Source organism: Palaemon carinicauda, chromosome 27 (genome assembly GCF_036898095.1).
Source record: "Palaemon carinicauda isolate YSFRI2023 chromosome 27, ASM3689809v2, whole genome shotgun sequence".
Lineage (NCBI taxonomy): Eukaryota > Metazoa > Arthropoda > Malacostraca > Decapoda > Palaemonidae > Palaemon > Palaemon carinicauda.
This window is the reverse complement of record NC_090751.1, coordinates 3,581,986-3,605,173: the sequence shown is the minus strand read 5'-3', so window position 1 is coordinate 3,605,173 and position 23,188 is coordinate 3,581,986. Positions and strand designations below refer to the sequence as shown.

Sequence of the window (23,188 nt, the reverse complement as noted above, 5' to 3'; positions counted from 1 at the left end):
CGGTGAACTAGTTAAAGTCTTTGAATGTACTTTGAACCATACAATGAATAGATTGTATATGAGTAGATGAATATTGAAATCCTTTATATTCTTAAGCTTTTATTTAATAATCGTAAAATAATTTGTTCTCGTCAAATAAAGTGCTATAAGTTTAAACAATTATGAAAGTAAAGAACGTACAAAGTTTTCATGAGAATAGAATTGTTTTTCTTACACAAGTTATTTCCTACATACGAAAGTCCACAATATAATAAAAGCAGAAAAAAAATACTATAGAATTTCAAATCAAGAAACCTTGAAGTCCTATTAAAATTTGCCACCAATTTCATTACAAAAACAAAAATTTGATAAATCCATCGTTATTCAAAATAATAATTTTAGATTGGTAATCTTGCCAAGAATTTAGCAAATCAGTTTATCAATAATCAGAATTACGAAATCATCTCCTATCATATCATTAACCTAAGTTAATGATATTAACAGAAATTGAGTCTGCATATGTCTACATAAGGAGCACATATATACTAACAGCTGAAACCTATTCAGCGAAGCTGTCAGTAAGTAGGGCTGGTGCCTATCTTCGCACTGTCACCTCTGACGATCCTTCTCCTAACAGCGGGAGCAAGTTCACCCCGTCTGTCAGAAGGATCGGCTGTCTGCTAGGCCATCAGGACTTTCTTCCTCTTGTTTTTGTCTCCTGGCTGGAAGTCCTCGAAGAGCGCCTCCTCCTTCTGCCTCTGCTTCTCCTGTTCCATCACGGTGGCTTGCACCATCGCGTCCACGTCCTCTGCGTTGTACATGCTCCCCTGCGGAGTAGACAAAGGGGGTTTATATGACACCTCCAACGCCTGGTTTTGGTTGGTTTGTATTATATCGAAACAAGGAGATATTCATACAATATATACAACAACAACAATAACAATTACAGCCATTTTTAGTACACTCGATCACACAATTCTTTGCGGTTTCCCTTCCTCTCGGTTTTAGAAGTTTTAATAGTTTATATATGAAAGATTTATTTTAATATTACTGTTCTTAGAATATTTTATTTTAATTGTTAAATTACTTCTCTTGTAGTTTATTCATTTCATTATTTCCTTTCCTCAGTGGGCTATTTTCCCTGTTGGAGCCCTTGGGCTTACATCATCTCGCTTTTTCAACAAGGGTACCTTAGCAAGTAATAATCATAATAATATGTCAATTCATGTCCGGGGTTTGGCCACTTTTCATCACCACGCTAGCCAGTGCGGATTGGTGATGGTGGGAGACTTTGCTTTGATCTGTCAACGCATACCAACCTAGTATGGGTGGCCCTGACTAGTACAGCTTTGCTGATTATAGCGATACACAAACCTTTTCGTCGCGTTATTAAAGTATTCCCACGCAGAAAGGGTATGCATACACATAATACACACACACACACACACACACACATATATATATATATATATATATATATATATATATATATATATATATATATATATATATATATATATATATATATATATATATATAGACACTTGTATAGGTGTTAGCATATAGGCCTACACATATGTTGTAATACATGCGCTATTGTGTGAAATAACCTTCAGTTTGTTATATCGGTCTGGGTGCCCTTGTTAGTTGCTAATAGTGTATGTCAATTGAAACACTAAAAAAAATTCATATCAATGTTTGTGGATATATGTATAAAAATAAGTAACTTATTTACTTGAAATGTCATATATCTCCTGGCGTGCTAGTTAAACATGTATGCTTACATAACTTACAAAGATAACTTACATCCTAAGGACATAGAATCGGTCTAGGTGCGATTGCAAGATCAGTGTGCTAATTATTATTATTATTATTATTATTATTATTTGCTGAGCTATAACTCTAGTTGGAAAACCAGGATGCTATAAGCCCGGGGGCTCCAACAGGGAAAATAGCCCTGTGAGGAAAGGAAACAAGAAAAAATAAAATATATTAAGAGCACTAACATTAAAATAAATATTTTCTATATACACTATAAAAACTTTAACAAAACAAGAGGAAGAGAAATAAAGATAGAATAGTGTGCCTGGGTGTACCCTCAAGCAAGAGAACTCCAAATATGTTACTGGAGTATCTCACCAACCAACTTTACTGTTGTGTTGCTTCGTCGCTTAGCGAAGTATTGATTACCGAAAAAACATCGCAGTCATTCTTTCGCTGTTCTGATTAATTGTCACAGGTTGGTTGTTGTAAGCATAGGCTAATGGATATGGACTATTGCACGTAAATTTTACACTCACACCTTGTGTGTGTGTATATATATATATATATATATATATATATATATATATATATATATATATATATATATATATGTGTGTGTGTGTGTGTGTGTGTGTGTGTGTGTGGTGGGGGGCTATGTGTGCGCGGCCGTTTTTTGTTTCATACTAACACACACACACACACACACACACACACACACACACACATATATATATATATATATATATATATATATATATATATATATATATATATATATATATATATACACATGTGTGTGTGCGTGTGTATGTATGCGCGAGCGTTTTTCATATGTATCATATGAACACACACACACACACACACACACACACACACACATATATATATATATATATATATATATATATATATATATATATATATATATATATATATATATATATATATATGTATATATATATTATGTGTGTTGTTAATAGCCACATATTCCTCGTTATCTTCTAAGTTCTCTCATTTGTATACGCTTATCACTAATAGCATCAACTCAAATTAAAACCACATAAAAGTGACTGGTTCTTATATCCCAGTTGTTGGCCCAGCTTATAATCGGGTCCTGCATACGTTGTGAAGATTCTGCATTCGATAGTAATCGATTTACTCATCAATTCATTCTTTTCGTTTCTAAAACCACAATACTTACAGTTTATTTTTATTTTTGTTTCGTGAAATTTTGTCCATAAAGGCCAGCGGATTAGAGCCGAGGAGGCTAGGCCTATTCAGTGCTTAAAACAAGTTGGCTAGAAACGGGACATTAGCTATGAGATCTTACTGAGACTAGTTGTCGCGTTTTTAGCCAATCTAGTTTTAAAACGCGACTAGCAATGAAATCTTACAGATATACGGGTTTTCAACGCAAGAGCCCGTGTCTTACGTAAGGTATGGCAATCTAAAACGAAAGAACGAAGGAGGTAGTAGGTTGACCAGGGCACCAGCCACCCGTTGAGATACTACCTCTAGAGAGTTATGGGGTCATTTGATTGGCCAGACAGTACTACATTGGATCTTTCTCTCTGGTTACGGTTCTTTCCCTTTGCCTACACAGACACTGAATAGTCTGGCCTATTCGTTACAGATTCTCCTCTGCCCTCATACACATGACAACACTGAGATTACCAAACAATTCTTCTTCTCCTAAGGGGTTAACTACTGCACTGCAATTATTCAGTGGATACTTTCCTCTTGGTAAGGGTAGAAGAGACTCTATAGCTATGGTAAGCAGCTCTTCTAGGACAAGGACACTCCAAAATCAAACCATTGTTCTATAGTCTTGGGTAGTGCCATAGCCTCTGTTCCATGGTCTTCCACTGTCTTGGGTTAGAGTTCTCTTGCTTGAGGATACACTCGAGCACACTGTTCCATCTAGTTTCTTTTCCTCTTGTTTTGTTCAAGTTTTTATAGTATATATAGGAAATATGTATTTCAATTTTGTTACTGTTCTTAAAATATTTTATTTTTCCTTGTTTCCTTTCCTCACTGGGCTATTTTCCCTGTTGGGGTCCCTGGGCTAATAGCATCCTGCTTTTCCAACTAGGGTTGTAGCTTAGCATTTAATAATAATAATAATAATAATAATAATACTGAGACAGCGAAACAAGATCAACGGATTTGCATAAACCTCACACAAGTAACATAGTACTAATGTCATTTTTTCTTTAAAATCAAAGGAAAACTTATTTCCTTCGCCTTGATTATCCTCATTTCTAGCTCTGTGGGAACTAACCTTAGAAGTGAGGCATAAGATAGTGCCATAGATTGCCATGATCCCGCCAATGGCAAGGAAGCTGGCACCCACTGCCAGTCCTACGTCTGTCATGGCAATACGACCGGTGGGGTGTCTGCAATTGTCAGATGATTTGCCCTGTTAGAAAGTTAAAACCGATTAATATATTGTAAAGTTAAAAAGAAATGTATAAGGAATGTCGCTTTAAAGGTCACTCATGAATGGCAGAGGCAAGGGACAGGGATCTTGCTCTCTCAAGCAGGACAATGCCCTAGAGATAGACCATATATAAATATGATCAGCGTCCAAGCCTCTTCTTAAAACTATTAAAACTCCCAACTTTTATGATTCGAGTTATCTTATTTTTTCGAATTTTATAGATTATTTTGAAATTCATATCATATTAAATTTGATTCCCTTTAATTATATATTAAAAAAACAGAGAAAATAAGATATGATTTATGTATAGTGCAATATTCGATAAAAGGTTAAACAAGGTTACTAACTGTGGGAAGGAGTCAGTACAAGAAATTATTATGAATTTATTTCCAAAACAGAATATATTTGGTATTTCCTTGTATGCAAAATCACAAATTTCAAATAATAGTAATTTATGGTCTCAAGGTCCATTAGGTTTACTATTCTCGGTTGGGTTGCAGGAGACCATTGGTCTAAACTAGGCATCTCATTCGCTTGTATACTTTACTATAGTCAATTCTTTTTTATTGAGGCAGATTTGTACCAACTCGAATGGTTGCCCTTTTAGCTCGGAAACGTTTCCTGATCGCAGATTGGTTGGACAAGATCATTCTAGCCAATCAGCGACTAAGAAACTTTTCCGAGCTGAAAGGGTACCGCTGCGAGTCGGTACAAATGCGCCATATTAAAAAGAATTGAGTAAATACTTATGGAATGATTCTATCTAGAACGACTCGCAAATTTTTATTTCAACCGTAGCCTGATACAATGTCGTTCAATTTTGCTTGTGATTTGATTTAATGGAATATATATATATATATATATATATATATATATATATATATATATATATATATATATATATATATATACAGTATATATATATCTGTATATTATATATATATATATATATACATATATATATATATATATATATATATATATATATATATATATATATATATATATATATATATATATATATATATATATATATACATATATATGAGAGAGAGAGAGAGAGAGAGAGAGAGAGAGAGAGAGAGAGAGAGAGAGAGAGAGAGAGAGAGAGAGAGAGAGAGAATTATTACCTATATTTTTATTCTATCAGAATAATATTGCGCAGAACGGCATATGGTGATCAGATTCTTCCACAAAATTCCAGAACGGTATTAACCTAGAGCTGTATTTCACAAGAACTGTATTTAGCCAATTCAAATAAATAACCAATATTTAAATTAGCATTGATATAAAAAAAAATATTCTATAATTACATTAATAACTCAGAGTCTCTAAATATAATACAAGAAATTTTCACTAACTTACAAACTGCCGATGTATATCAAGGCACAGGAAACGGGAACACTGGAGAGAATGATTAGCCGTGCAACGGAACACGCGAGTCATTTGTTTTGATTTTGTCACCTCAGTTACTAGATTGTTGCCAGACATTTCTTACATATTTATTTTTTATAAGTCTTAAAATGCTTTCAATTTAATTAACCTCGCTAATTTTATATCAGCAAGGGTTATAGATTATAACTACGACGAATTAGAAAGAAATAAAATCAACAATGATATTAAAAGTATAAAAAGAAGTAGATAAAAATATAAACTTGCAAAAGCGACATTTTGCAACTTGGCGTGTACCTCTTCAAGCAGTAACTAGGTTCAATTCGTAAACACATTTGCTGTGTTGGTTGGAATGTTATTACTTTTGTCGTACACGTAAGTGATCATGAATAATCCGGTGCGTGTGTTTATATGAGGGGATTTTCTGATTTTGGGCAGGAATGGAAGTTTTTTTTTTCAAATTAATTCACCCATAGGATATATATATATATATATATATATATATATATATATATATATATATATATATATATATATATATGTGTGTGTGTGTGTGTATACAAATATACGTATATAAACCTATATATATAATACATATTTACAGTATATATATATATATATATATATATATATATATATATATATATATATATATATATATATATATATATATATATATATATATATATCCTTTCTAAATGGGGATACCTTAATGTGGTAAAAGGGATTGTGTATCGCCATAATCATCAAAGTTGTACTAGTCAGGGCCACTCATACTGGGTTGGTTTGCTGTGAGCGATCAGACAAAAGTCTCCCACCATCACCAATCCGCAGTTGGCCAGTGGACAGATGGAAACTGGCCAAACCCCAATCATGAATCATGACATGTTTGAGGCTTCAGTCCTGTAGTGGACTAGAAACGGCTGCATTTTGTTTGTGTGTGTATAAATATATATATATACATACATATATATATATATATATATATATATATATATATATATATATATATGTGTGTGTGTGTGTGTGTGTATACATTATATATGTGTGTATATATATGTATATATATATATATATATATATATATATATATATATATATATATATATATATATATAATTTATATTTATATATATATGTGTGTGTGTGTATGTGTATGTGTGTGAATGCATACACATATATGTCTGTATGTGCGATTTTAAGAAAGTACAATAAATTATCTTATTATGGTTTTCGAATAATTAATCTAAAGTAAGATAGAATAAGTAAACAATAAAACTAGTGAAATTACGTAAATAATTTATTTCACAACAAAACAAAAAATCGCTTAAAGCAAGATTAAATTAATGAATAATACGAATCACTATGAAGTAGTGTTCTTAATTAAAAAGCCAGAATATTATTCACTATTAATTCATTTGAATAATGTAGAAAATGGAAGACATAACTCGCTGTTATAGCATACAAGATTTGTTTAAAATATTAATATAAGTATATACAAATAACTGAATTAATATAGGAAGTGTTATAGTCAATTCTTTTTAGAGAGGCAGATTTACACCGACTCGCAGGGGTACCCTTTTAGCTCGGAAAAGTTTCCTGATCGCTGATGGGTTGGACGAGATCATTCTAACCAATCATCGATCAGGAAACTTTTCCGAGCTAAAAGGGCACCGCTGCGAGTCGGTGCATAGGCGCCTCATTAAAAAAAATTGAGTATATTCATCATCTTGGAAATTAGTAAATAGGCAAGAAGTTAAATTGGCTGAGTATACCATAATTAAGATACAGGTTCTACAGAAAAAAAATATATTACAATAAAAAAGAATGTGTGTATTGAATAACATACCTTGGCCCCAGCACCAGTCCTTACGGCTAAATATATTCATATCGTCCTAAGATATATATATATATATATATATATATATATATATATATATATATATATATATATATATGTATGTATGTATATCTATTATTAGAATTATCAAACTCAAAAGAGCTATAGGTATATTTCGTTTCCTCCAATATGTTATTATAAACTAAATTTGTCAAGTCGTCACCTTAGAAATTATTATAGAACTGAGTATAGCATTATCAAAATACAAGCTCAAAAAAAATAATAATAATAATTACAGTAGGAAAGAATGTGTGTATTGAATGGTATACCTGGCCCCAGCACCAATCCTTACGGCTAAATATATTCATATCATCTTAAGATATATGTATATATATTTTTAAAATTATCAAACACAAAAGAGCTAAGAATATATTTCGTGTCCTCTAATATGTTCTAGAAACTAAATTTGTCAAAACCTAAAATATACTAAAACTGATACACAGTCCAGGATTTATATTACGAAAACTTAGTTCTAAAATATTAGGTTGAAATATAATTTCTATGAATTACAGTGATAAAGTATACAGACATCGGTGAAAATTAAAGTATGAGTAAATAGTATACTTATAAATAAAGATAAAGATAAATTATCTGAATTCAAGACACTATTCTGTTCATATTTAGGTAGCAACTGACCTATGGGTCTATACGTTTCTCGAACACCGTGCTTTTCTGTGCTCCGTGTCAAAAGACTAAAACAATTTATAAAGCTTTTGTAAGTCTAAAAAAACAGTCGAGTGATTCTATCAATCACTAGGCAAAGATTGGAAAGAATTTGCTCTTGACGAAGAGGCGGATGTACCACTGAAACTGCTAACATTCTCTTCATATTGTTGTGAAGTATCTGACTGACTCTCAGCAGATAGCGAGGAGGAAGTGCTCTCAGTATTCGATGAAGGTATCTGCTGAACAAGCGGAAGTCTCAGCCTAGTCACTGCTGAAGGTTCTGCTGAAAAGCTGGACGAAGTAGTATTAGCCTCTGATGAAACAGATGGCCTACTGGAGGAGGAGGAAGAGGAGGAAAATGTGGAGTTCATAGAGCCTCTGATAAATCTAGATGGTCTGCTAGTCTGAGTGGGGCGAGAGGAGATACCATTTCCCCTCCCCAAAGAGAATTCTCTTGTAGACACAACGCTTGATGCTACTGACGAAGACCTACTTATGCCATTCCTCTTGACTGAGGAATCAGCTGAGTGAAAACTACTGCTGGAAACTGAAGTAGACCTCGTTGATTGCATAAAATTCAGACTATTCAAACGCCTGAAAGTTGTAGATGCTCTACTAGAAGGTCTTCTAGATGGGTAAGTATTGGAAACGGAGAAACCACTGGAAGATTCGGCAGAGGGTGTGGTGGGAAAATCTTGCAAAGATGAGCTTTCTCTCCGCTCCACTCTGGAAGGATTTAAATAATTAAGAAAGGAAACATGATATTATATATATATATATATATATATATATATATATATATATATATATATATATATATATATATATATAAAATAGAAATAAGGTAATACTGAATATAGTTGTCTTGCATAATTGTATAAGAAAATATTACTGGATGTAAAACAAGCATTGGAACATTTCACTGATAAAAAAAATTCACTTACATAAAATGAGCTTTGGGAGAAAAAATCAGCCAAAATTAGATTTACTGTTGTAATGAATTGTGTTTAGATTTACTAAGAGCTTTAGAGTAGGTGCAACGTCATAAAATTTACTAGATGGTCATAAGTTTACAAATAGTAAGTAATATAGTATTAAACTTTCTAGTTTTCATGTACTAGGTAACACAGGCGTAAAATATATACGAACTAAAGTTTAAGTAAAAAGAAATTGACTCAAAACGTTAATGCAGTCGTATCTAACACACCTAATGTATTAATGCAGTAGATAAATTGATATTTATACACTAGTTAAGTGTGAAATTGATTAATTGGTTTACATATTTAAAATGACATCAGTAAACATGAATTGCCGCTGTCAGATTACAGGAACAAATCAATAAATGGAATTTTAGATTAATGGGGCAATATTGTGGTTGTGGTGGCCGATGTGGTAACGTCACTGAATGGTGAACACCATACCGAGGTTCGAGTCCCGCTCAAACTCGTTAATTTCTTTGGTCTCTACAACCTTACCATCCTTATGAGCTTAGGATGGGGCGTTTGGGGGGAGCCTTTAGGTCTATCTGTTGAGTCATCTGCAGCCATTGCCTAGCCCTCCTCAGTCCTAGCTTGGGTGGAGAGGCAGCTTGGGCGCTGATCATATGTATACATGATCATTCTCTGGGGCATTGTCACTGCCCCTTACCCCTGCCATTCATGAGGGGCCTTTAAACTTTTAAACTAATATCCCATTTCTGGTTGGCATAAGGATTTATTAGACCGTGAGGTAGAAATAAAAAATCTCTGGATATTATGAAGAGAAAAATTAGACGGGTAAAGATTGGGTGGAATTTTGTGCTTAAGGACACATGCGATCATTTGTCTACAGTACACCTCATGAGGTTCGCAGATGGTAATACTCCCTTATGGAGGGAAAAGACACCTTTGATAATTCATGCCAGTCACAGTGGTTTCTGTGCATTAGTTTGCTCCATATTATTATTATTATTATTATTATTATTATTATTATTATTATTATTATTATGGTCATCTATAATATATATATATATATATATATATATATATATATATATATATATATATATATATATATATATATATATGTATATATATACATATATATATATCTATCTATCTATCTATATATATATATATATATATATATATATATATATATATATATATATATAGATGTATATATATGTATGTATATATATATAGATGACCATATATATATATATATATATATATATATATATATATATATATATATATATATATATGTGTGTGTGTGTGTGTGTGTGTGTGTGTGTGTGTGTGTGTGAGTTCCAAATATCAACGAAGATAATGCCTAATGACTTAATCAAAATTGGGATCTTTTCCCTTAAGGCTAATCTCATAATCTGTTCCCTCTGTATTCGAATATTCAAAGATTTTCAACATCCCCTTGAATTTCATACATTAGCCATATGAAACTTGTAAATGTTATTTTCACTGTTGGAACCCCTTCACATATAGCATGTGCTTTTCCAATTAGGGTTGTAGCTTAGCAAGTAATAATGATAATAATAATAATAATAATGATAATAATAATAATAATAATAATAATAATAATAATAATAATAATACAGGTTGCTAAATTGCAACAAATGCACTATAATTTGTCTTATTTCCTCGAAATGTTTTGTCATAAGACTTAAGTTTCCCATAAGGAAAAAAAATCACTAGGCATGTACTGGGGAGATCATTTGTCAAAATACAGAATTTTTAAGTATTATTATTATTATTATTATTATTATTATTATTATTATTATTGTTATTATTATTATTATTATTATTATTATTATTATTATTATTATTATTATTATTATTATTATTATTATTATTATTATTTGATTGAAGACTATGGCTGCCTCGGTAACGTTAATTTTTTTAAGAGAAAAGATATGAAAGGTGTCATAAAATTTACGCCACGAGGCAGCAGTAATCTTAAATCAGACATGCATATAAAAGAGGCTTTCATACCGAAGTACACATATTATTATTATTATTATTATTATTAGTAGTAGTAGTAGTAGTAGTAGTAGTAGTAGTAGTAGTAGTAGTAATCAATTAATTAATTAAAGTTGAAACAGAATAGCCATCAACACAGAAAAGAAGAAGAGATAAAGAAAATGGGCTTTAGAAGGACATTGACTCCGTCATCCTTGGCTGGAGAGAAATCGACTTCTGGGCTCTTGACGTAATCAAATCCCCTTTCTCGGTTTGGACTCTGACAGGTACACACTATTATTGCGTCTCCGGGTTTTTTTTTCTTTTCGTTTTACACTATTAATGCGTCTTCATTCTTATTTATTTTACACTATTAATGCGTCTTCATTCTTTTTTATTTTAGTATTATTGCGTCTTCGTTCTTTATTTTTACTTAATTTCTTTTTTTTTCTTCACAACTATGTGGTTTTTAAATACACACGTGGCGTGGTCGGTCGTATCATTTGCAGTGCTTAAAGATTCATGTTAAAGTTTTCAGTAATATATAAGTGCTATTTATATACGTATATACATTATTCTTGATACATGGGTGTTTTTTTAAATATAATTAATAGCGTGTTTTTGCCGTTCCGTGAGACTTCGGTTTATTATGGCTTTTTAAAGATTGATTTTCACGTGTTTCCTTTATTCATAAGTGCATTTAGTTTTCATATTACGTTCTTTTTGTACTAGTTTTGCGTGTTTTTATTTTACTATAATCTTGAGTGAGTTTTTTTTTTTTACTTAATTTTCACACGTTTGTTATGATTTACGTGCTATTTTAACTTATCGTTTTCTGTGTGCTTTTGTCTTCTCGTTTTCCATGCGATTTAGACATTAGTTTTCCGAGTAATTTAGACTCGTTTTCCGTGCGATTTAGACTATTTTTCCGTGTGAATTAGACTTTAGTTTTCCATGCAATTTAGACTAGTTTTCCGTGCGATTTAGACAATTTTTCCGTGTGAATTAGACTAGTTTTCCATGCGATTTAGACTCGTTTTCCGTGCGATTTAGACTCGTTTTCCGTGCGATTTAGACTAGTTTTCCGTGCGATTTTGACTTTCGTTTTCTGTGCGATTTTGACTTTCGTTTTCCGTGCGATTTAGACTTTCGTTTTCTGTGCGATTTAGACTTGTTTACCTGCAATTTTGACCTTCGTTTTACGTACGATTTACTGTCATTTTAAGTGCGGTTTATGACTTTAAATGTGAGAAAAATTTTGTATTTTTGTTTGTGATTTACTACATGCGATTTTGACTAGTCACGTGGGGGTATTGTAACTTTTTTCGTGCGGAGATAACTTCATATATACGTGATTTTCTGTTATTTTAAAATATTTGCGACCTTTACGTACCTTTTTTTTAATATTAAACATTTACTTGCTTTTTTATTGAACTTTTACGGGCTTTTTTTTTTTTATTTTACGTGCGTTTTATACTTTTTTTAACTTATGCGTACGTCTTATATGCGAGTTTTTAAGATTTTCAGTTATAATTGATTATCCTTTACGAGTTTTTTTTTTTAGTTTTGATTTTTTTTAAAGGGTTTCAAGTATGGCTTTGATCTCGATCCTTAACATTTTACGTTCTATTTCATATTTAGCTTTTCAACTTTAAAGTCTCGCGTGGTTTAAAACTACTTACTCCAAGACCACGGTGTTTCTTGTCTCATTTTACTGCGTGCATTTAAAGGCTGTCAATTTACGTGCGTCTACATTTTTAACGTGCCATTTCAGCTTTCATTTTAAGCCTTTTAACATTAGATTTACGTCCTGCTTCGTCATACCAGTATTTTAAGTTTTCGAAGACGACCCTTGCGCATTTTATGCCTCATTTTAAGTCTTTAGTTTCATTTCGCGTAATTTTTAGGACTTTTAACGTGCATATTCAGAACTGCCTTATTACGTGAATTTGACGGCCTTTTTACGTGCATTTTGTCTCACGTGATTAAGAACTTTGGATAAGGCTTCAGGACGTTAATCGTATTTAGGACTTATGGGATTCGTAGTATTTACGTGTTATAGGCCTATGAACGTGTTATAGGACTTAAAGGATTGTTTTAAGGACCTTTTCCGTGTTTATAGGCCTACATGGTTTTTAGGACTTAACAGGTATAGAAGTTATGCGTTAGGTTAGGACTTTTCAAATGTTTTAGGACGTGTTAGGATGTTCTATGTGGTTTAGGTATTAGTAGGCCTATGTGTGGTTTAGGTTTTTAAGTGATTTGGGAATTATTGCACGAGTTATAGAACTGTGGGATTAGCAACGCTTTAAGTCTTATAGGACTTTTTACATGTTATAGGACTTACAGTATCAAGTGATATTAGGACCTTAAGCCTTTTTGGAGCCTTTGTAGGGTGACGGCCAGATCCGTTTTCATTCATAGAAAATGGGAATATCATAGTGGGTGGACTGTGGCCGTCATTCTAAAATCGAGTTCGTAGAAAACTGGAATATGCTGAACTGTGGCCGTCGTTCTAAAAACGATTTTGGCGGGAGAAGCTAACTTAAAAAACCCACCTAACCTATGCTAAAAGCCGTATCCTTACCCAGGGGGACCCCCCCCCCCTTACCTACTACGGGAGCGAGAAATTCGTGGCCGGAGTAAGAACTCGAGCCACAAATTTTCAGGTAATTTAGGGTTTTCGGCAAAAATCATAAAAGAGTGCGTTTAAGCACGTATTTAAGATCCGTAGACCATTTCCAAACGTTTTTATTCTATACAAGATAACAGTCGGAGCGATAATAAGCAAATTAGGACGCTTGGCCGTAGCGCTACAAACTACCCGCCTTTTTTTAGGACTGCGTGGTTATTAGGACTTCGACGGGTGTAGTATTATTACAAGTTAGGTTAGTTCTAAGAGAATTGTGTTTTAGGACTCATTAAATGTTTAGGACTGTTACGATGTTTTGTGGTTTAGGTTTCCTACATGTGGTTTAGGATTTTTAAGGGTTTTGGGGACTTGTTGCATGGGTTTTAGAACTTGTGGGATATCAACATTTTACATGGTATGGGACTTTTTACGAGTTATAGGACTACAGTATTGTGTTTTTGCGGCCCTACACATATTTAGGACTAGGTGGTTTTTAGGACTTAGTGGGTTTAGAGTTTATGCGTTGGTTTGGTTTTAAATGTTTTAGGACGTGTTAAATGTTAAGTGGTTTAGGGCTTACATGTGGTTTAGGTTTAAGGGATTTAGGACTTAATGCATGTGTTACAGAACTGTGGGATTAGCAATATTTTATGCATTGCAGGAATTTTCACGCGAGGATATTTTACGTATTATAGGATTGACATAGCGTAGTTTTGGGACCTTTTGCGTGTTTTTAGGACTGCATGGTTTTCAGAACTCGACGCATTTAGGATTTATTACGCGTTAGGTTAGTTTTTCTAACTGTGCGCTTTAGGACTTTTTACATGGTTATCATTTTAGTTTTAGAAACTTAGGTGGTAGGATGTTTTGTGGTTTTAGGGATTTAGGACTTATTGCATGGCTTTTAGAACTTTGCGGGATTAGCAACATTTTACGTGTTATAGGAATTTTTATGCTTTAGGACGTCTTACGTGTTATGGGATTTAGTTTTACGTGTTTTTAGAACTGCTTGTATTTGAGGGCTTCACGGGTTTAGGATTTATTACGCGTTAGCTTGGTTTTAAGAGTAATATGTTTCAGGACTTTTTAAGCGTTTTAACTCACTTCAGTGCTAGGATGTTTCATGTGGTATAGGACTTAGTGTGGTTTAGGCTTTAAATGTGGATTATGTTTTTTAACCCTTTTACCCCTAGGCTCTTTGGAAATTTTCAATCCTTAACCCCCAAGGGGTTATTTTTTCCCCAGCACATTTTGCAGTATATTTTTTTTTAAATTGCTCTTACAGCCTTAATTTGTGTCATAGGGAGGTCAGGTTGGTCTCATTCTTTTGGAAAATGCTTGAATTTTCTCAAAAAATTATCAAAAATATGAAAAAAAAAAAAATTTATAGCATTTTTGGCAAGGACGTTCCGGTACGTCCAAGGGGGTAAAGAGATGAGTTTTGTGTAACGTACCAGTATGTCCTTTGGGGGTAAAAGGGTTAAGGGATTTAGGACATTGCATGGGTTTAAGAAATTTAGTGGGATTAGTGACATTTTTCATGTTTTAGGCCCTAGTACGTGGATTTTATTAGTTTTATGCAAGGGTTAGGACTTTACGGGGCTAGCATTTATTACACATTAGGACGTTGAGTGTGCTTATTGTTTTAAGACTTAAGTGTTAAGACGTTTTACCGGGTGTTTAGGACGTGTTATGTGGGTTATAGGATGTTTTTAGTGGGTCTTAGAGCATTTTGGTTTGGGGCACCCTGTGTTTTGGGAAGTGTTTTAAGACTACTCAAGTGGGGTTTAGTGTTGGAATTTGTTATAGGATTATTTCATGACACTTTACATAGGTATTAGGACTTGCACGTCTTGCATTTTAGAACTTAAAAATTACTTAGAATGTTTTATGTGGGTTTAGCTCCTTTAGGATTTTAGGGAATGGTAACTTTAGGTATTTAAGAGGTTTCACGTGTTATGAGGACTTTAGGTATTATCTGTTTAGAACCTTTTAATTGTTTAGAGGACCTTTTACTGGGGTTTTATCACTTTTTATGTGGATTTTAGGATTTTATGGGTTTAGGATTTATTACGCGTTTTAAGACTTGGTGTATTAGGACCTTTGTGTGCTTTAGGACTTTTTAAATGTTGAATTGTGTTCTTAGTATGGTTTTAGGAAGTGTTGTCATTTTACAGAAGGGTTAGGATGTTATGAGAGTTATAGGAGGTTTACATGTGTTTTAGAACTGTTTTGGGACGTGTGTGTTATTGGACGCCTTATAAGTTTTGGCATTTAAGTGTCATAAGACTTCGTAAGTGAGGTTTAGTGTCTTTCAAGATTTTTTTTTAGGATGCTTGACATGGGTTTAAAGATGTAACGACGTATTTTAGAACTTCAAAATGTCTTAGAATGTTTGATGGGGTGTTAGGACTCAAATGCGTTGGTTTTAGAATTTTTGTGGTAGTGGTAACATAATAAGTGTTATAGGACTTGGTGTTACATGCTATAGGACTTACAGTATTGTTATAGGACTTACAGTATTGTGTGGGCTTAGCATCTTTTACGTGGGTTTTAGGACATCTTACTTGGGCTTAGCACCTTTACGTGGGCTTTAGGATCTTGTACGTGGGCTTCAGGACATTTTACGTGGGCTTTAGGACCTTGTACGTGGGCTTCAGGACCTTGTACGTGGGCTTCAGGACCTTGTACGTGGGCTTCAGGATGTTTCACGTTGGCTTTAGGACCTTTTACGTGGGTTTTAGAACCTTGTACGTGACCTTCAGGAAATTTTATGTGGGCTTAGCACCTTTTATGTGGGCTTAGCATCTTTTACGTGGGCTTCAGGACATTTTGCGTGGGCTTCAGGAACTTTTACGTGGGCTTCAGGAACTTTTACGTGGGCTTCAGGAACTTTTACGTGGGCTTAAGGAACTTTTATGTGGGCTTAGCATCTTTTACGTGGGCTTCAGGACGTTTTACGTGGGCTTAGCATCTTTTACGTGGGCTTCAGGACATTTTGCGTGGGCTTCAGGAACTTTTACGTGGGCTTCAGGAACTTTTACGTGGGCTTAAGGAACTTTTATGTGGGCTTAGCATCTTTTACGTGGGCTTCAGGACGTTTTATGTGGGCTTAGCATCTTTTACGTGGGCTTCAGGACATTTTGCGTGGGTTTCAGGACGTTTTACGTGGGCTTCAGGAACTTTTACGTGGGCTTCAGGAACTTTTACGTGGGCTTAAGAAACTTTTATGTGGGCTTAGCAGCTTTTAGGTGGGCTTCAGGACGTTTTACGTGGGCTTAGCATCTTTTACGTGGGCTTCAGGACGTTTTACGTGGGCTTAGCATCTTTTACGTGGGCTTCAGGACGTTTTTCGTGGGCTTCAGGAACTTTAACGTGGGCTTCAGGAGCTTTTACGTGGGCTTAGCATCTTTAACGTGGGCTTCAGGACATTTTACGTGGGCTTCAGGAACCTTTAAGTTGGCTTAGCATCTTTTACGTGGGCTTCAGGACATTTTACGTGGGCTTCAGGAACCTTTAAGTGGGCTTAGCATCTTTTATGTGGGCTTCAGGACGTTTTACGTAGGCTTAGCATCTTTTATATGGGCTTCAGGAACTTTTACGTGGGCTTAGCACCTTTTACGTGGGCTTTAGGACCTTGTACGTGGGCTTCAGGACGTTTCACGCTGGCTCTAGGACCTTTTACGTGGGCTTCAGGACGTTTCACGCTGGCTTTAGGACCTTTTACGTGGGCTTTAGGACCTTGTACGTGAGCTTCAGGAACTTTTACGTGGGCTTTACGACCTTATACGTGAGCTTCAGGAATTTTTACGTGGGCTTCAGGACATTTTACGTGGGGTTTAGGACCTTTTACGTGGGTTTAGGACCTTTTAGGTGGGCTTAGCATCTTTTACGTGGGCTTCAATACGTTTTACTAGGTCTTAGATCCTTTACGTGGGCTTTAGGCTAAAACGTTTTACGTGGGCTTTAGGAAATTTAACGTGGGTTTTAGGACCTTCTACGTGAGCTTCCGGACATTTCACGTTGGCTTCAGGACATTTTACGTGGGTTTTAGGACTTTTTCCGTCGGCTTTGGGACTTTTTATGTCGGCTTGGTACCTTTTACGTGGGTTTTAGGACCTTTTACGTGGGTTTAGACCTTTTACATGGGTTTTAGGAACTTTTACGTGGGTTTTAGGACCTTTTACGTGGGCTTTAGGACCTTTTACGTGGCTTAGGACTTTGTACGTGGCTTAGGACTTTGTACGTGAGCTTCAGAACTTTTACGTGGCTTAGCACCTTTGACGTGGGCTTTAGGACCTTGTACGTGGGCTTCAGGACGCTTTACGTTGCTTAGCACCTTTGACGTGGGCTTTAGGACCTTGTACGTGGGCTTCAGGACGTTTTATGTTGGCTTAGCACCTTTGACGTGGGCTTTAGGACCTTGTACGTGGGCTTCAGGACGTTTTATGTTGGCTTAGCACCTTTGACGTGGGCTTTAGGACCTTGTACGTGGGCTTCAGGACGTTTTATGTTGCTTAGGTCCTTTGACGTTGGCTTAGGACCTTGTACGTGGGCTTAGGACGTTTTATGTTGGCTTAGCACCTTTGACGTTGGCTTTAGGACCTTGTACGTGGGCTTTAGGACCTTGTACGTGGGCTTTAGGACCTTGTACGGGCTTCAGGACGTTTTATGTTGGCTTAGGCACCTTTGACGTTGGCTTTAGGACCTTGTACGTGGGCTTCAGGACGTTTTACGTTGGCTTAGCACCTTTGACGTTGGCTTTAGGACCTTGTACGTGGGCTTCAGGACGTTTTACGTTGGCTTAGCACCTTTGACGTTGGCTTTAGGACGTTTTACGTTGGCTTAGCACCTTTGACGTTGGCTTTAGGACTTGTACGTGGGCTTCAGGACGTTTTACGTTGGCTTAGCACCTTTGACGTTGGCTTTAGGACCTTGTACGTGGGCTTCAGGACGTTTTACGTTGGCTTAGCACCTTTGACGTTGGCTTTAGGACCTTGTACGTGGGCTTCAGGACGTTTTACGTTGGCTTAGCACCTTTGACGTTGGCTTTAGGACCTTGTACGTGGGCTTCAGGACGTTTTACGTTGGCTTAGCACCTTTGACGTGGGCTTTAGGACCTTGTACGTGGGCTTCAGGACGTTTTACGTTGGCTTAGCACCTTTGACGTGGGCTTTAGGACCTTTGACGTGGGCTTTAGGACCTTGTACGTGGGCTTAGGACCTTTACGTGGGCTTCAGGACGTTTTACGTTGGCTTAGCACCTTTGACGTGGGCTTTAGGACCTTGTACGTGGCTTCAGGACGTTTTACGTTGGCTTAGCACCTTTGACGTTGGCTTTAGGACCTTGTACGTGGGCTTCAGGACGTTTTACGTTGGCTTAGCACCTTTGACGTGGGCTTTAGGACCTTGTACGTGGGCTTCAGGATTTTGTGGGGGCTTCAGGATGTTTTATGTTGGCTTAGCACCTTTGACGTGGGCTTTAGGACCTTGTACGTGGGCTTTAGGACCTTTTACGTTGGCTTAGCACCTTTGACGTTGGCTTTAGGACCTTGTACGTGGGCTTCAGGACGTTTTATGTTGGCTTAGCACCTTTGACGTGGGCTTTAGGACTTTGTACGTAGGCTTCAGGATTTTTTACGTGGGCTTCAGGACGTTTTATGTTGGCTTAGCACCTTTGACGTGGGCTTCAGGATTTTTTGCGTGGGCTTCAGGACGTTTTACATTGGCTTAGCACCTTTGACATTGGCTTTAGGACCTTGTACGTGGGCTTCAGGACGTTTTACGTTGGCTTAGCACCTTGACGTTGGCTTTAGGACCTTGTACGTGGGCTTCAGGACGTTTTATGTTAGCTTAGCACCTTTGACGTGGGCTTAGGACCTTGTACGTGGGCTTCAGGATTTTTTACGTGGGCTTCAGGACGTTTTACGTTGGCTTAGCACCTTTTACCTGGGATTTAGCACCTTTGACGTGGGCTTTAGGACCTTGTACGTGGGCTTCAGGACCTTGTACGTGGGCTTCAGGACGTTTTACGTTGGCTTAGCACCTTTGACGTTGGCTTTAGGACCTTGTACGTGGGCTTCGGGACGTTTTACGTTGGCTTAGCACCTTTGACGTTGGCTTTAGGACCTTGTACGTGGGCTTCAGGACGTTTTACGTTGGCTTAGCACCTTTGACGTTGGCTTTAGGACCTTGTACGTGGGCTTCGGGACGTTTTACGTTGGCTTAGCACCTTTGACGTTGGCTTTAGGACCTTGTACGTGGGCTTCGGGACGTTTTACGTTGGCTTAGCACCTTTGACGTTGGCTTTAGGACCTTGTACGTGGGCTTCGGGACGTTTTACGTTGGCTTAGCACCTTTGACGTTGGCTTTAGGACCTTGTACGTGGGCTTCGGGACGTTTTACGTTGGCTTAGCACCTTTGACGTTGGCTTTAGGACCTTGTACGTGGGCTTCGGGACGTTTTACGTTGGCTTAGCACCTTAGACGTTGGCTTTAGGACCTTGTACGGGGCTTCGGGTCGTTTTACGTTGGCTTAGCACCTTTGACGTTGGCTTTAGGACCTTGTACGTGGGCTTCGGGTCGTTTTACGTTGGCTTAGCACCATAGACGTTGGCTTTAGGACCTTGTACGTGGGCTTCGGGACGTTTTACGTTGGCTTAGCACCTTTGACGTTGGCTTTAGGACCTTGTACGTGGGCTTCGGGACGTTTTACGTTGGCTTAGCACCTTTGACGTTGGCTTTAGGACCTTGTACGTGGGCTTCGGGTCGTTTTACGTTGGCTTAGCACCTTTGACGTTGGCTTTAGGACCTTGTACGTGGGCTTCGGGTCGTTTTACGTTGGCTTAGCACCTTTGACGTTGGCTTTAGGACCTTGTACGTGGGCTTCGGGTCGTTTTACGTTGGCTTAGCACCTTTGACGTTGGCTTTAGGACCTTGTACGTGGGCTTCAGGACGTTTTACGTTGGCTTAGCACCTTTGACGTTGGCTTTAGGACCTTGTGCGTGGGCTTCAGGACGTTTTACGTTGGCTTAGCACCTTTGACGTTGGCTTTAGGACCTTGTGCGTGGGCTTCAGGACGTTTTACGTTGGCTTAGCACCTTTGACGTTGGCTTTAGGACCTTGTGCGTGGGCTTCAGGACGTTTTACGTTGGCTAGCACCTTTGACGTTGGCTTTAGGACCTTGTGCGTGGGCTTCAGGACGTTTTACGTTGGCTAGCACCTTTGACGTTGGCTTTAGGACCTTGTGCGTGGGCTTCAGGACGTTTTACGTTGGCTCAGCACCTTTGACGTTGGCTTTAGGACCTTGTGCGTGGGCTTCAGGACGTTTTACGTTGGCAGCACCTTTGACGTGGCTTTAGGACCTTGTGCGTGGGCTTCAGGACGTTTTACGTTGGCTTAGCACCTTTGACGTTGGCTTTAGGACCTTGTACGTGGGCTTCAGGACGTTTTACGTTGGCTTAGCACCTTTGACGTGGGCTTTAGGACCTTGTACGTGGGCTTCAGGATTTTATGTGGGCTTCAGGACGTTTTACGTTGGCTTAGCACCTTTGACGTTGGCTTTAGGACCTTGTACGTGGGCTTCAGGACGTTTTATGTTGGCTTAGCACCTTTGACGTTGGCTTTAGGACCTTGAACGTGGGCTTCAGGATTTTATGTGGGCTTCAGGACGTTTTACGTTGGCTTAGCACCTTTGACGTTGGCTTTAGGACCTTGTACGTGGGCTTCAGGACGTTTTATGTTGGCTTAGCACCTTTGACGTTGGCTTTAGGACCTTGTACGTGGGCTTCAGGACGTTTTATGTTGGCTTAGCACCTTTGACGTTGGCTTTAGGACTTTGTACGTGGGCTTCAGGACGTTTTACGTTGGCTAGCACCTTTGACGTTGGCTTTAGGACCTTGTACGTGGGCTTCAGGACGTTTTACGTTGGCTTAGCACCTTTGACGTTGGCTTTAGGACCTTGTACGTGGGCTTCAGGACGTTTTACGTTGGCCTAGGACCTTGTACGTGGGCTTCAGGACGTTTTACGTTGGCTTAGCACCTTTGACGTTGGCTTTAGGACCTTGTACGTGGGCTTCAGGACGTTTTACGTTGGCTTTAGGACCTTTGACGTTGGCTTTAGGACCTTGTACGTGGGCTTCAGGACGTTTTACGTTGGCTTAGCACCTTTGACGTTGGCTTTAGGACCTTGTACGTGGGCTTCAGGACGTTTTACGTTGGCTTAGCACCTTTGACGTTGGCTTTAGGACCTTGTACGTGGGCTTCAGGACATTTTACGTTGGCTTAGCACCTTTGACGTGGGCTTTAGGACCTTGTACGTGGGCTTCAGGACGTTTTACGTTGGCCTAGCACCTTTGACATTGGCTTTAGGACCTTGTACGTGGGCTTCAGGACGTTTTACGTTGGCTTAGCACCTTTGACGTTGGCTTTAGGACCTTGTACGTGGGCTTCAGGACATTTTACGTTGGCTTAGCACCTTTGACGTTGGCTTTAGGACCTTGTACGTGGGCTTCAGGACGTTTTACGTTGGCTTTAGAACACCTTTGACGTTGGCTTTAGGACCTTGTACGTGGGCTTCAGGACGTTTTACGTTGGCCTAGCACCTTTGACGTTGGCTTTTGGTACTGTACGTGGGCTTCATGATGTTTTACGTTGGCCTAGCACCTTTGACGTTGGCTTTAGGACCTTGTACGTGGGCTTCAGGACGTTTTACGTTGGCTTAGCACCTTTGACATTGGCTTTAGGACCTTGTATGTGGGCTTCAGGACGTTTTACGTTGGCTTAGCACCTTTGACGTTGGCTTTAGGACCTTGTACGAGGGCTTCAGGACGTTTTACGTTGGCTTAGCACCTTTGACGTTCGCTTTAGGAACTTTGTACGTGGGCTTCAGGACGTTTTACGTTGACTTAGCACCTTTGACGTTGGCTTTAGGACTTTGTACGTGGGCTTCAGGACGTTTTACGTTGGCTTAGCACCTTTGACGTTGGCTTTAGGACCTTGTACGTGGGCTTCAGGACGTTTTACGTTGGCTTAGCACCTTTGACGTTGGCTTTAGGACCTTGTACGTGGGCTTCAGGACGTTTTATGTTGGCTAGCACCTTTGACGATGGCTTTAGGACCTTTTACGTGGGCTTCAGGATTTTATGTGGGCTTCAGGATTTTACGTGGGCTTCAGGACGTTTTACGTTGAATTAGCACCTTTGACGTGGGCTTTAGGACCTTGTACTTGGGCTTTAGGACCTTGTACGTGGGCTTTAGGACGTTTTACGTTGGCTTAGCACCTTTGACGTTGGCTTTAGGACCTTGTACGTGGGCTTCAGGACGTTTTATGTTGGCTTAGCACCTTTGACGTGGGCTTTAGGACCTTGTACGTGGGCTTGAGGACGTTTTACGTTGGCTTAGCACCTTGACGTGGCTTTAGGACCTTGTACGTGGGCTTTAGGACATTTTACGTTGGCTTTAG

At 37.7% G+C, this 23,188-nt stretch overlaps 1 long non-coding RNA gene across 1 annotated transcript; it reads right to left on the bottom strand.

The window, feature by feature from the left end:
- Positions 1–304: 304 nt before the first annotated feature.
- LOC137621078 (uncharacterized) lies at positions 305–5,637 on the bottom strand. The gene is made up of 3 exons (XR_011040107.1): positions 5,549–5,637; positions 4,025–4,162; positions 305–806 (listed from the first exon to the last, which is right to left on the bottom strand). It is a non-coding gene; the product is annotated as an uncharacterized lncRNA (long non-coding RNA).
- Between the last annotated feature and the right edge of the window lie 17,551 nt (positions 5,638–23,188).